General features: G+C 34.9%; 1 non-coding gene across 1 annotated transcript; it reads left to right on the forward strand.

The window, feature by feature from the left end:
• Window positions 1-7,316: 7,316 nt before the first annotated feature.
• Window positions 7,317-7,389, forward strand: Trnaf-gaa (transfer RNA phenylalanine (anticodon GAA)). The gene has a single exon. It is a non-coding gene; the product is annotated as a tRNA-Phe (tRNA).
• Window positions 7,390-16,338: the final 8,949 nt, after the last annotated feature.

Below are 16,338 nucleotides of genomic sequence, written 5' to 3' on the forward strand. Positions count from 1 at the left end.
TCACTTTGACAAATCCCATACAATTCGAAAAATACTTAACAGCAACCGCCTCTCGTGTCAACAGAGGTTACTAATTCAAAGAGGTTTGCTAAATTTCATTCAAGGTGCACTATGCCTTGAAATGTCAAAAATCATTCAGCATGATGTTCAAATTGCGGGAAAGTATTCAAGTAAGTAAGTAAGTGAAGAAATTAGTTCGATTCGTTTTCAAAAGATGGCTCTGGCTGTTATGAATATTGAACAGTAACAGCTGATGTATATAGTTTTAAGAGGTTAGACATTTATCATCAATACTCAGTTCATATTGCTTCGAGTATTTTGAAAAATAAGCTGGTTTTTAGCCATGTTAATTCTAACCATTTTTTTACTGCCGTAATTATGAGCCATTTTGTGTTAATTAAGCAGCATTTGCGGGAAGTTTTAGTTTTCTGTTTCAATTGGTAGAAAAGTTCAGCTGAAGCGTTTTATGCTTGTGAATGTTTATGGTGATAATGATCCTATTGATAATTCATGTAGGGAATGGTTTCGACGTTTCAAGAATGACAATTTCAGCGTTGAGGACAGGCCTCGCTCTGGACAATCAAAAAAAATTCGAAGCCAAACAGTTGAAGGTATAACTCGATGAAAGTCTGAGTCAAACGCAAGCCCTTCGAATGATTTCAAGTGAGTTTCTGTACGATTAAAATCCATGGGAATGATTCACAAGCAAGACAGTTGGGTGCCTTATGAACTAAAATCTAAAGACATTGATAGGTATTTTTTCACTTACGAGAAGAACGGCCGGAGTACAAGCGAAGGCATGAAAAAGTTATACTGCTGCATGACAACGCTCGGCCTCATGTCGCAAATGTCGTAAGAAAATATTTGGAAACGCTCAAGTGGGACATTTTGCCGCATCCACCGTATTCTCCTGACATTGCTCCTTCTCATCAGAGCTAATAAAAGTCATTTTCGTTTACTCAAAATAGGCGAAAATGACGAGAAATTACTGTCACTCTCAGCTTCGCTTGCAAACTATGAGAACGAAATTCATGTCCAGTCAATGACATAAGCGGGAGAGTAATTTCAAAATTGTGTTTTTTTTCTCTTTCATTTGCCCTTTCAGTCTTTTGCAGTTTTCAGTAAAAATCCCATAGTATGCAGTATCGGTATTCAACCGAAGCTGTGAGAATTGAAAATGACAGAAATAGGTTTCACAATAACTTTTACCTGTTGGTGCTCGAATTTGTAGTAGTTTTGGTTTCCAAAGAGGTTCTGGGATGTAATTACTTCGATTTGTGATATTTTAGTTACTAGCCAAGCGTCACAGATTTTCAATACATCGATGAAAGAATGAGAATTGAAATTCTGCTGATGCTCCCTGAAGACGTTAATTTGGTTTCATCTTGTAATAGAGGAAAGAGTGACGTTGGCAATTATTCTCTCTAATTTTTTCAACGAGAAACGAAAATACTTCGTCTCTTTTCGTTTGTTCTGTTGTCGGTCATTTACGAATGAGACAATAAAATATTGAAAATGAGGGTGTTGGATTGGATTCTTTCATTGAGAGTGCGTGACAATTTTACGCTCTGCTACTGATTACTGCTTGTTCCGACGGATGCAGCACGATCTGGTCTACTTCTTTCGCAGAAATCGAAAATTGGCTTCAAACTTGGATCACCTCAAAAGACGAAACAATTTTCGAGATAAAATTCTGAAATTGCCTGAGAGGTGGTAAAAAGTAGTAACTAACGATGGATGATACTTTGAATAATATTCAAATTCGTTTTTGCATTTTTGACCCGAAAAACGGACCGAATTAATATTTACTCCCAATAAATGACCATGTAAAGATCTGCAATTATTCTGAAAATTGTTCATAAATTTCTTTAGTTTGTAGATCTTATTGGAATATGTCAAAATAGTCCAGTTTCGGTTTGATTCCCAGCTTCTGGTCGGCTATGGTCCCTAGTTTATGGTTCCAGAAGTACCAGAGATAGTGATCCAATATTCCCTAACAGAGCTCACTCTGTTTTCTCAGAAATGATTGAGCCATTTTTCATAAACCTAGACTCAAATGAAAGATGTTTTGATCACATACAAAAGTTGTGAAATTCCTCCGGATCCGAGTTTCGGTTCCAGATTTACAAGGCGATGAGAGTTTAAACTTACAAACTGTCGTTTAAGTGTGACGATGCAAAAAATGGAAAAAAGCCCAACACTGTTTACAAATTGAAAAGGTTATGCTGTTTTATTTCCAAATGAACTTTATTGGTTTCTTCAAAACCCAATGAAACGTTTTTTGAAGAATTCCTTACTAATATCTATAAAAATATGAGTAATATGAGAAAACATCATCACACGACTAGCTGGATTAAAACAGGTTATATTTTGTCATGGTGATACTGCGTTACAAATTTTTGTTCTTCTTCCTTTCACAAACTGAAAAAAAATATCTGAACGGTAAACAACTAAAGAAAAAATTAAACAGTCGCTCATACTCATCTTATGAAAAACTCAAACGGAGTAATAGACTGTCACTTTACCAATCGATTCAAATAATCTGAACGTCAAAAAATAAATCTTGCAGATTAAAACAAAACCATCACCATCAAATTCGTGGATCATACAGTAATGAATTACTCCGTAGATGTCATTGTCACGATTTTCGAGATTTAATTTACTATGACACATGGTACCGAGACGCGGTCGGCGAAAGCAGTCGGTAGCATTAATAACTAGTATTAGTACAGCTGGCAAACATAAGCGTGCTGAACGGGTTTCTTCTCTTCCATACTATTATGATTATTATTTTGGTGGCATACTTGTCGTGTAGAGGTTGTTTACCTTCTCTCCCCGTACGCCAAGAAGCATTACTTTAAAGATGGGTTCAAGTTAGATAAACAACAAAGACTAAAGATTGAATATCATGGATATAAAAGGATTAGGGGGATTTTCGGAACCAGATGAACTAGGTGAACTCGAATGTAAAACTTTCTTTTTGCGGAAGCATGCACGAATAGCAAATCCAGTTTGAAGTCAAACTAAGACGACGCCGTGATTCACATCAATAAACATAATCGAAATGATTACAACCTATCGAACCACACACCACGCAGACAGAACGTCGCATCGAAAGCGAAATGAATCATATGGGCCGGAGGGGGCTTGCCCTGATCGTATTTTCCGTTACCAAATGGATTAGACAGAAATCAGTTGACATGATGAGTACAGCCATAAAAACAGGGGAACTCCGGATCCTAGGCAAGCGTATAAGGGCATATTCAAAGAGCATTCTAGTCTAGGCTAGACATCCTCTCTTCAAGGGCATACACTCTCAATCACTGCTACAGAAGCTGGACGCGATGGAAACAAAGTGTGGTGATGATGAAGCGAGACGAACTAGCGGTGCATTGTTTTCCATTTAAATTTAATTATAGTTTCATTTCTGACACTTTATGATATGGGTGAGTTCCCCTTTCTATTTCGTAGACTTTTTGTACTCAGTTTGAGGTACTTTTCAATTTTTTGACAGATTTAATTATAGCAAACACAGTTTTCAATTTGTCAAACGATTGTCTTTCCGGTTGGTCTCTATTACTCAGTAGGTGTAACATTGAGAACTTCCGCCTCGTCGTGGGTAGATCGCATTACGTGCTGTATGGGTGTTTGTTGTTCGATACAATACGTGTCAAATGTACAGCAGGTTTCACAGTCTAAATCTTAATTTGTTGGCGATGGGAATGATTGATTTCAGTTTCAGTAGAATCTTGACTTCTGAAAACGTTTCTGAAATCAAAATTTTACGCGCAAAATAAAATTCGAAACCTTTTTCGTATACCGTACACACAGAAACCGAGACATCAAATTTTGAATATAATATACTTGCTTTCAATTAGAATATGGTTGATCCAAAACAATATTTGAAATGAACGAGTGCAATTGTTGCATAGACTTTCTTCGATTCGTTGTAACTGTTACTTGCACAGACATGGTGTCCAAGAAGAAGTTGTAGGAAATTAAATGGACATTCTGGACAAGTATACAAAGATAAAGGTTTTTCGAGAAATCGAAAACTTACAAACTCATTAAAACATTGCTTTCATTAAGCTAATTTTAGATACAAATTTACCAAAATACATTCGGGTAATTACCAAGGCGTATTTCACCGCTTATGTCACTCATAATACATTGGAACTTGATCATTGGTCTCTTTCTGAAGAAACTGTGCGGATAGAAAAAGGTGAGATTTATTGATTGTGTAACTAATGTGAATATATGTCCAGAACCGAAAATGTTCACCATTAGCCTTGAAAACTTATCAACCATCCGAATAACATCATCTTAGATTTCCGAAATCGGTTCGGGTATCTCCGACAAAAATTAGCGGATAAAAAGCAATATGAATATATATTCGTTGCGACATGTTATGAAAGTGTGTGTTCGCAACAAAATGTATCATAATGTGTAATTCCCGGACTGGAAACGTGCGCCATGACACTTCCAAACCTTATCAATGACCTCATAGTAGCTTTCAAATATGCCTGAATTTTTCGGAATGGAATTTTTTGTAAGATTTTTTATCAGTGTCGGAAAATAATTATCGAACTGTCAGAAATAATCATGCTTTCGAGTAGGGTTATTTTTGACTATTACAAATAGCTGCTCGACTGTCAAATTTTAACTAAAAGTTAAAATAATTCACAAGATGGTCCACAGCCTTAGGCGTAGCCGTTGTCGTGCTTCTCAGTGATCTCTACGCTCGACGAGTCTACTTCAACCAAGATTTCTTCGTACTACTTTCGGACAACATGAACCAATGACAGCATGTATACGTGCATTTTCCAAAGTTGAGCATCTCTTTGAATTTGGTGAGCCGACGCACAAGTTCTCACAAAAATTATTAAGTGTATCCTTGTTATAAGTTTGTTCGTTGTACTTCGTGTTATTCATTAAAACTTTTAATTGTCAGATGGATTATTTTAACAAATAAACAAATAATAAACAAATTTAGACAAGGAGTTCACAGATCTCCGGTTTTTGATAATTGTGCTGTGTTTGAGTTATTTGTAGTTAATCAATTTAGAATCAATTGTTATTATTTGTTAAATTGAATTCACTTAGACAATCACTTCATTTTGTTATCTATTATCCTAAATGTTTTTACAATGCCATCGTGCTACTAAACGCATCACATTCTCAATACTCATGAAGAGTCACCATATGGTCGCAGTACCAACCTGTAAAATAAAATAAAAGATCAGTATGGAATTTCGTAAAGGCTGGACAGACGTATTTGTTTGTCACTCTATCCGAAATTTATAGGAAAAGATATGCCCAATACTATAAAAAAAATTTAAGTGGAACTCGATGGAACTTTTTTTTAGGCCATTTCAAATTTAGTTTTAGTTATTGAATTATGGCAACCCCCTTAAAACTAATTTTCTAATCATAACTTGTTTCGAGTTATTTTTTTATGCATACTTTGTTTGGAATAATTGTAGAAAATATAAAATCCCATTTTTTGTAGAAGGTAATGCATAGATTCATTCTTTTCTGGAATAGTTATACATCATTCTACCTATTTTTACCTTGTGCCGAAGCGAAATATGCAACCTAATGCAGCAAACTTCTACAATACTTATAGGAAAATATATTCTTAATCCAATTTATTTTCCAATGAGAATATCTTGAATACTACTCGTGACCATGCTGAAACCATGAATGGTTAAGAAACGGAGGGCGTCACGCGTCTGCTATTTCTGTATCTCATTTTTGCAGTGAGCATCGCACGATCTCGTCTTAAAAATCGTATTGCTTCGCGATAACTCAATTTATTTACACGTTTAAACATGGAATCTCTTCGTAAAGGTTTGTACTTTTACAATACTTTATCATATTTTGTTTAGAAAACATTTTTCCTTTTTTTTTTAAATGTATTGAACTTTTGATAATTTTTCGGATTTTCAACAATTAAAACAAACTTTGAAAAAAAATTGCACCGAGTTCCACTTAGATTTTTTCTAATATTGTTAATTGGCAAACAGTAAACAAAATAAAAATCGCAACAGTTTGTCACTTTGCTTCCAGTGATATGCTAGAACTTACAACAAAGCAAGAAAATACAGAACAAAAAATTAGCGACTGATACTGATTGATCGAATGCAATAGGCATAGTAATGATTTATTAGGTAACATCAATTATTGATTATATTGTGAAAAGTATTGGAAAAAGTTACTCATTTAAATGCTATCTAAAACTTTGTAGTAGATACTTAGGTAATAGAGGTAGATTCTACGTAGATAAAACCAAAATAACTGTTTTTAAAATAAAGCGAATATATTTAAAAAAATAATTTTTGTACATTATTCATATCTTCAGCAAAAATACTTCAAATGTTTTTATCTTCAAAATAAGATAGAAAACAATTTCTGTTTTCTTTCAAGTGTCAAGGAAGTATTGAAGAATATTGCATTATTAAATATGAAAATATGAGTGATATGAAAAAGGCATCATAACACTACTAGGAGGATTAAAACAGGTTTTTACTATTTCAAGCTCTATGCAATAGGAATTCTAGACATTCTCATCACATTACATATTTACATGAATGTCAATCGGATGCAGCGGATACAATCGATTCGCTTTCTTTGGTCAATAAAGTTTAAACCCTCTATTCCGCATCTTCACTCCATCCTATGTAAATGACTATTTGCAAAATGCCGCCCATGCTTCAATAGCAGCGTCCGAACGACCACACTCAGAGAATCAGTGCACATTTTCAGCTCAAATAAATATCAACCATCCAGACTTCTCTGACCATCACAGTTCGTACATATCGTGTGGAGCATCTTCACATTTCACATTATTACACGTTTTCCCATCAAAACCGACCTCACTTCATCGTAGATCCGCATTCAGCTCGAGCCAAGGCCAAGATATGAGCAAACTAATCTAATCGTGTTCTATAAACCGATCACCGCTGAGAAATTAGTGCGAGCAGTGTGTTTCGTTTTATCACTGGATAACACGTTTGATGATAGGCTCTACCAGCAATGAATTTCAAGAACCCGTCGTCGTCTTCAGAAAGATTTCTCATTCCTATCGATTATTTGTAGAGAAATTCTTAACTTGTACACCTGACAACATTTTCCACAACTAATACAGACAAACCGACAGAAAAATTCTTTGTTAAAAAATGGAACACCATTCGACGTCTGATATCCCCTTTCTTCCACAACTGGAGCAATTTGTTATCAGTTTACTTTGCGAGCGAGAATTAAATGTGCTACCGCTAGGTAAACCTGTTGCTTCGTTTCTACTATCAGCTGCATGCGCCGAAATAGCTCAGTTGGGAGAGCGTTAGACTGAAGATCTAAATGTCCCCGGTTCAATCCCGGGTTTCGGCAAAAGGTGATTTCTTTTTTTTTTTTATATTTTTCCCAGATTTTTTTCGTCTGTTATTTTCAAGTACTGTAATAAGAACAATAACCAAAATTAAGAGCATGTTCAACGGTTCAAAATTTGATGGGAGAGATGTACGGTGTACGCGGTTTTTGAGCACCGTCATCCTTATAAAGTAGTCATTCTATCTTAATAATCATATAAAAATTTTCAGAATATCAGCGAATCCTTAAATAATCTCCATTGGCTTTATTTTTCCGAAAAAAAACATACGCCACCGGAGTTCGCTTTGGTGGTCGACTCTAACTTTTCCGAATGCCGCTCGAGTGAGATCAAAGCAAGGGAAATTTCACACCTTGGGCGGCCCTTTCTCTGTCGAATTCCATCCACGCGTCGGCTGAAAGATGACAGAGCCTGTTTTAGTTTGAACCGCTTATGAGCCGGAAAGTGATAGAGACGGGCTGAAGTATATAAACAGATATTAAAATTTTGTGCCTTCTGTTGGTTAGATTGAATCGAACTCCAGTGCCCGGGTCGTTTGATGTTGACTGCTTGTTGTTATGCCAGGAAGTGAGTGTTCTAACATTAAATTAGAGTATATTAACCATTGACAGGTACCTTAGCGACAGCTGGAATATTTCCAGTAATTCCGTTGTTTAGAAAGTTTTAAAATGATAACTGAATTAATTTTTTTTTTCCTATACTATGCTGGGCATAGTTTATGTATCTATTGGACAACATCGCTAGGTATGCCAAAGATAAATTTTTAAGAATCGTAAATAGTTTATGTTTCTTACACAATATTACCGATATAATTTCATAGAGCTCTAAAATTATGATTCATTGTATCTATTGCATTGGATTATGTTCGAATTTTATAATACTTTGCGAATGTACAGCACAACGCACTTGAAACACTGTATTACATCATTATATTTCAATTGATAGACACAAGCAAAAATTGTTTCTCTATTTAAACTATACTGCCCGTACTTGCATATCAGTCCCATAAGGAAAATCGGCATGTCGAGAAAAAGACGATCAAAATTTGATTTCCGAATTTTTTGATTCATTGTTCTGCCTAATGCTAAATCATGGTATCATTACATGAAATATCGGTAATACACCTTTGCTATTTTAATATTTCAACAAATGAAATTATTGAAATTTGCACTGAATGGGACTGATATGCGGGTACTTTGCATATGGGACAGACAAAAGTTGATATTTTTTCACATTTTACTGAACAAACCCTCAACTTTTATTGCAATTTCTGGGAGTATATTGAGGATAGATTTCATTCATCAAGCTAACTCAAAATTGGCGAAAGTCGATATGGGACTGATATGCGAGTATTGGCAGTATACTTTTCATATAATATTGGGACTCTGTTCAATAAACCAATTTCAGATGAAGGGGCTCTTGGTAGTTTCTATATTGCAAATACAAAAACAAACAGCAAAGTATGTTTTATTTCCTTAACTGGTGAGTTTATATGTAAATTTTAGCATTAGCTCGAATTATTTTAGCTTAGTAAGTGCGTCTTTCAATTTATTTCGAAAAAACTGATAGCCATATATGCGTAGAATTGGTGTGTAAATAGACTTTTTGATACGAAACAAATTTCTCGAATTAGAGCGTCTCAAACGCACCTACCTCGGAAGTCTCGAAAAACTTTAAACACGATTTTCACGTAACCATGTTTTTCAAAGCGCATCTATTGGTCCGCACCCATGCATTCGAAATTTACCTGAAAGGATATGCTTTTCTGTATGACATACCTCAAATGAGTATAAAAAATTTAAAATTAAAGTTTTGAAACAATATCATCTGGTGTTGTGATAATGATTTTCTCTATGTTTTGCCGTTTTGTCTTTTTGCCTTTCTCTATAGAAAGGTATTAGCATTGCTGAAAACACCGGCTTTCGAACGGAGCCTCGGAGTCCCATAGTGTTATATACCATTCGACTCAGTTCGACAAGATCGGAAAATGTCTGTGTGTGTGTGCACTTTTCGAAGCTATTTATACCGCTCAATTTTCCGCAAAGATGGCAGAACCGATTTTGACAAACTTAGGCTCGTTTGAAAGCTACTATCGAACCATTGATCAAGTTTGAAGACCAAATGGCTGTGACTTTTGGTTCTGGAGATATAATGGTATAAGTGACGTAATCGACAAAACACGTTGATTTTTACCGCTTTTATATATAAGGGGGCCAAAATTTTGGGATCACCTCTATTTTCGTAAAGATCTAGTGCTCAAAAGTTTAAGCACCTCGAAAAAAGTCCTCATGCAAAATTTGAGCTAAATCTGACATGCGTAAGGGGTGCTACCCGGTGGTGAAGGTTTGACAATTTTCGATCTTGAAAAAGTACCATAGGGGGGAGTACATGAAATTTCCAAAATCGAAAAATTTTTTTGATGCCAAAAATCTCAAAACTGCATGAAACGTCGAGATTTAGTGTCATCTAAAAAAAAGTCCCGAAAAGTCCATCTTTAAAAAAAATTTTTTTCGAGATAATACTAAATCTTGACGTTTCATGCAATTCTAAGCCTTTTGGTATCCAAAATTTTTTTTTCAATTTCGGAAATTTCATTTGAACGTCTCTTTTTAAAATCATTATACGGTTAGAAAAAAAATTAATTTGTCGATTAGGGCAGTTGTATCTCCGAAAATTTGAAGTGTCAGTAATATGATCTTCGAAATCGACCCAAAGCCCAATTTTAGTCTCGAACAAGACTACAATTATTGATATCGGTTAATCCATATCGGGGAAAATTGTGGGGTAATGAGTTTTGACGTTTACGTCACTTATACTATTCTATCACTGGAACCGTAAATAACAGCCATTTGTACTTCAACACCTAGTACGTTTGGTCGGTTACGACAGATTCGACAGCCATCTTAGAACGTGATCACTGGTCCAAAAGTAGCTTCAAAACGAGCCTTAGATTTTTGAAATCGAATCAACCATATTAGAGAAAATTGAGCGGTAAAAAACGTATTTAATCCACCTAGCAGTGATTTTATCAATCCGCATGTGTTTTTTGCATGAATATTCTTCGGTGGTTAAGTTTTCATGACATTATTTTAATGACCGTTGTTTTAAGCGACAATTTGAGATTTTAATCACTCATAACTCTGTAATGTCGAAACTGCAAATCGGATCGAATTTGAATCTAGAAGTGTGATAATCGATTAAACATGCCATGATATGTAAGTTCCACTCTAGAGTTTACGGTAATTTAAGGTACTTCCAGAGCCGGTATTCAGGAATCAGCATAACCCAAACCGATTCGTATGGCCATATGACGAATAAATTACAACTGTTTTGAGTCCAACTTTGAAGCTTTTCGGGATTGTCATCTTCTATATCGGTTTGAATTTTAAAAATTCATCATCATGTAATTCGAGAACCGGAAGTCATAATTGGATAAAATTAATTAATTTTTGTATATAAGTTTGTTTTAATTTGAATTTTTGTTTCTGAAATTTGATTAGGTTTTTTTGAGAAAACGATTGAGCTTTTAGAAACGATTTTATACTGGAACCGGAATTCTAAAAGCGGTATGGCCGAAGTCAGATAAATTCACCTGAGTAGCTGTACAGTTTACATTTGTTTCAAAATATTTGAAAATCAGTTAAGACATATTTGAGAGATCCTAGCACGAATTAAATTTTTAGGTGCCTTCTGATTGAAAACTGAATACCATTAAAACTGAAATAAATTTATTTGGATATCGAATATCCAAATCTGCAAACCCGATAAACCTGATTAATTTATATAAAATAGACATTTTTATACTAATCACCCTGTATTTCCGAAACCGGAAGTTGGATCTGACTGAAAAGCAAGATGTTTTATAGAACCTTGAAACTTTTCATTTGAATCTTAGATGATTCTTAGACTTCATTTGAATCTTAGATCGATTCAGCCATCTACGAGAAAAATGAGTTACACAATTTTGATTTCGTTTCACATATCATCCTGTAGTTCCAGAACCAGAGGTCGGAACCAAACATAATGCAGGAACTTTGTTTGGGAGCATACGACTTTTCGTATGAATCTGAATTTGTAGAAAAGAAATTTTCCGAGAAAATTAAGTAAAATTATTTGTCACACACGCATTTGCTGATCTCGACGAACTGATTCGAATGGTATATGGATGTTATGTTGTTCCAGCATTTATTGCTGTAAGTAGTTTAAAACAAAATAATTAAAAAAAAATTCTGCCATCATCTGGTTTATATATGTCATATTCGAACGATTATGTTGCCAAAAACGAGCCGTGCCAAAATCGGTCCGAGGCTAAATGTCATGAAAAAGAATGCTGTACACAATCCTTTTGGTACTTAGAAACAATTGTATGTAACAGTATAAAAAATCGTGTTTTCCGTTGCTCCCAAGCATATCTTTGTCATACAACGCTCAAAACTCCTACTGCTGGAATAGGGGAAAAAGTCGCTTACAGAAAAATTTCGATATCTCCGTTAAAAATGGACGGATTTTAACAAACTATGGCTTGTTGGATAGGTATTACCGTGCGGAATCTAAGTCTGAAAACATATTCTGTTTTCAAGGTTAATTGTGACAGATACTGTCAAAAAACTGAAAATTTTGACATAAAACTTTGTATAACTCAAAAAGTAAACATCCGATCTCAAAACCATTCAATAGCGTTTTGGGTGACGGGGAGACCTTTCATTTGCGACTAGTTTGATCAAAATCGGTTCAGCCATCTCTGAGATCTCGACCTCTTTGTTGACAACACACATACAGACACACACACAGTGACATTTGCTCAGTTCGTCGAGCTGAATCGATTGGTATATGTCATTCGGCCCTCCGGGCCTCGGAAAAATTTTCTAAAGTTTGAGCGAATTCTATACCTATTTTTTATATATATAAAAATAGGTAAAAACGCGTTGGAAGGTGCACATAGATACATACATACATACATACACACACAGACATCTCGTCGAGTTGAATCGGTTGGTATATAACACTATGGGTCTCCGAGGCTCCGTATAAAGAGGCATTTGTATAGAGAATGCATAAAAACTGACTATCAAAACTGGAAGTTCCTGTGTCATTTCACTATCCCACAAAAAATCTAAAATTTCGGTTTATTTTCGATGAGCTGATAGATCCTCTTTTTTTAACGGACCTCTCGCTTTCGGTAAATTTTATTTTGAGCAATTCCATTGAAAAATCGAACATCAATTTTTATTTGCCTATTCTTTTATTTGACTCAAATGAAGGTTCAGTTGTTTTGATGTTTTCAACCAATATTGGAGCTATATGGATTCTTCAACAAACTCTGGGACTATTTTCTGTAAAATAATTGTTGTAATATTATCTCGAAATTAAAATCTACAAATCGACTATCTCAAAAAAGGTATGCTTTATTTTTTGTCTTTACTTGAATTCCGACTCTCGAACGTATATCCGGAATGCCGAGCTCCGACTCAGTTCGTTGAGATCGCAATGTCTATGTTTGTAAGTATATGTTATGTTATGATGCACGCACTTTGTTCTAAATTTTCATCCATTATAAAAATCGCCACACGAAAATTTTTCAACTTCTTTGTATAGACGCCAAACAAAAACTAATCGTATGATATGCGTCAAAATTTGACAGAATGTGTATAAAAGTGTTGCCAAAGTTGAGAGAATAAAAGTTTACCGATTGGACAAGCGCGGGAATTTTAAAATGAAAATTCCGGTTCTTTTTTGATCATAAGGTATATGCGTATATGATTTTTTCTGTATTTTATACGGAGTGATATGTACATCTATGTCTTTTCTCGGTAGGACTGGATCGATCTTTACAAACTTAGTATCAAAAGAATGGGTATAAAATCCCAAAGAAAATGTCTGTTGTATTTTTGCCTTTAGCACATAGAAAGGTGATGCAATCACTTGAAAAACCGACTAGTGAAAATTGGCCCGGCCAAGTGTCATATACCATTCGACTCAGTTCATCGAGCTGAGCAATGTATGTGTGTGTGTGTGTGTGTATGTGTCAAATATTCTCACTAGGTTTTCTCGAAAATGGCTGAACCGATTTTGACAAACTTAGATTCAAATGAAAGATCTCGTGGTCCCATACAGAATTCCTGAATTTCATCTGGATCTGACTTCAGGTTCCGGAGTTATAGGGTTAAGTGTGTTCAATATTGTACACCGTCACTTAAACCAGCGAAACAAAAAATTGGTCCGCACCCATGCATTCGAAATTTACCTGAAAGGATATGCTTTTCTGTATGACATACCTCAAATGAGTATAAAAAATTTAAAATTAAAGTTTTGAAACAATATCATCTGGTGTTGTGATAATGATTTTCTCTATGTTTTGCCGTTTTGTCTTTTTGCCTTTCTCTATAGAAAGGTATTAGCATTGCTGAAAACACCGGCTTTCGAACGGAGCCTCGGAGTCCCATAGTGTTATATACCATTCGACTCAGTTCGACAAGATCGGAAAATGTCTGTGTGTGTGTGCACTTTTCGAAGCTATTTATACCGCTCAATTTTCCGCAAAGATGGCAGAACCGATTTTGACAAACTTAGGCTCGTTTGAAAGCTACTATCGAACCATTGATCAAGTTTGAAGACCAAATGGCTGTGACTTTTGGTTCTGGAGATATAATGGTATAAGTGACGTAATCGACAAAACACGTTGATTTTTACCGCTTTTATATATAAGGGGGCCAAAATTTTGGGATCACCTCTATTTTCGTAAAGATCTAGTGCTCAAAAGTTTAAGCACCTCGAAAAAAGTCCTCATGCAAAATTTGAGCTAAATCTGACATGCGTAAGGGGTGCTACCCGGTGGTGAAGGTTTGACAATTTTCGATCTTGAAAAAGTACCATAGGGGGGAGTACATGAAATTTCCAAAATCGAAAAATTTTTTTGATGCCAAAAATCTCAAAACTGCATGAAACGTCGAGATTTAGTGTCATCTAAAAAAAAGTCCCGAAAAGTCCATCTTTAAAAAAAATTTTTTTCGAGATAATACTAAATCTTGACGTTTCATGCAATTCTAAGCCTTTTGGTATCCAAAATTTTTTTTTCAATTTCGGAAATTTCATTTGAACGTCTCTTTTTAAAATCATTATACGGTTAGAAAAAAAATTAATTTGTCGATTAGGGCAGTTGTATCTCCGAAAATTTGAAGTGTCAGTAATATGATCTTCGAAATCGACCCAAAGCCCAATTTTAGTCTCGAACAAGACTACAATTATTGATATCGGTTAATCCATATCGGGGAAAATTGTGGGGTAATGAGTTTTGACGTTTACGTCACTTATACTATTCTATCACTGGAACCGTAAATAACAGCCATTTGTACTTCAACACCTAGTACGTTTGGTCGGTTACGACAGATTCGACAGCCATCTTAGAACGTGATCACTGGTCCAAAAGTAGCTTCAAAACGAGCCTTAGATTTTTGAAATCGAATCAACCATATTAGAGAAAATTGAGCGGTAAAAAACGTATTTAATCCACCTAGCAGTGATTTTATCAATCCGCATGTGTTTTTTGCATGAATATTCTTCGGTGGTTAAGTTTTCATGACATTATTTTAATGACCGTTGTTTTAAGCGACAATTTGAGATTTTAATCACTCATAACTCTGTAATGTCGAAACTGCAAATCGGATCGAATTTGAATCTAGAAGTGTGATAATCGATTAAACATGCCATGATATGTAAGTTCCACTCTAGAGTTTACGGTAATTTAAGGTACTTCCAGAGCCGGTATTCAGGAATCAGCATAACCCAAACCGATTCGTATGGCCATATGACGAATAAATTACAACTGTTTTGAGTCCAACTTTGAAGCTTTTCGGGATTGTCATCTTCTATATCGGTTTGAATTTTAAAAATTCATCATCATGTAATTCGAGAACCGGAAGTCATAATTGGATAAAATTAATTAATTTTTGTATATAAGTTTGTTTTAATTTGAATTTTTGTTTCTGAAATTTGATTAGGTTTTTTTGAGAAAACGATTGAGCTTTTAGAAACGATTTTATACTGGAACCGGAATTCTAAAAGCGGTATGGCCGAAGTCAGATAAATTCACCTGAGTAGCTGTACAGTTTACATTTGTTTCAAAATATTTGAAAATCAGTTAAGACATATTTGAGAGATCCTAGCACGAATTAAATTTTTAGGTGCCTTCTGATTGAAAACTGAATACCATTAAAACTGAAATAAATTTATTTGGATATCGAATATCCAAATCTGCAAACCCGATAAACCTGATTAATTTATATAAAATAGACATTTTTATACTAATCACCCTGTATTTCCGAAACCGGAAGTTGGATCTGACTGAAAAGCAAGATGTTTTATAGAACCTTGAAACTTTTCATTTGAATCTTAGATGATTCTTAGACTTCATTTGAATCTTAGATCGATTCAGCCATCTACGAGAAAAATGAGTTACACAATTTTGATTTCGTTTCACATATCATCCTGTAGTTCCAGAACCAGAGGTCGGAACCAAACATAATGCAGGAACTTTGTTTGGGAGCATACGACTTTTCGTATGAATCTGAATTTGTAGAAAAGAAATTTTCCGAGAAAATTAAGTAAAATTATTTGTCACACACGCATTTGCTGATCTCGACGAACTGATTCGAATGGTATATGGATGTTATGTTGTTCCAGCATTTATTGCTGTAAGTAGTTTAAAACAAAATAATTAAAAAAAAAATTCTGCCATCATCTGGTTTATATATGTCATATTCGAACGATTATGTTGCCAAAAACGAGCCGTGCCAAAATCGGTCCGAGGCTAAATGTCATGAAAAAGAATGCTGTACACAATCCTTTTGGTACTTAGAAACAATTGTATGTAACAGTATAAAAAATCGTGTTTTCCGTTGCTCCCAAGCATATCTTTGTCATACAACGCTCAAAACTCCTACTGCTGGAATAGG

This window comes from Malaya genurostris, chromosome 1 (assembly GCF_030247185.1).
Source record: "Malaya genurostris strain Urasoe2022 chromosome 1, Malgen_1.1, whole genome shotgun sequence".
NCBI lineage: Eukaryota > Metazoa > Arthropoda > Insecta > Diptera > Culicidae > Malaya > Malaya genurostris.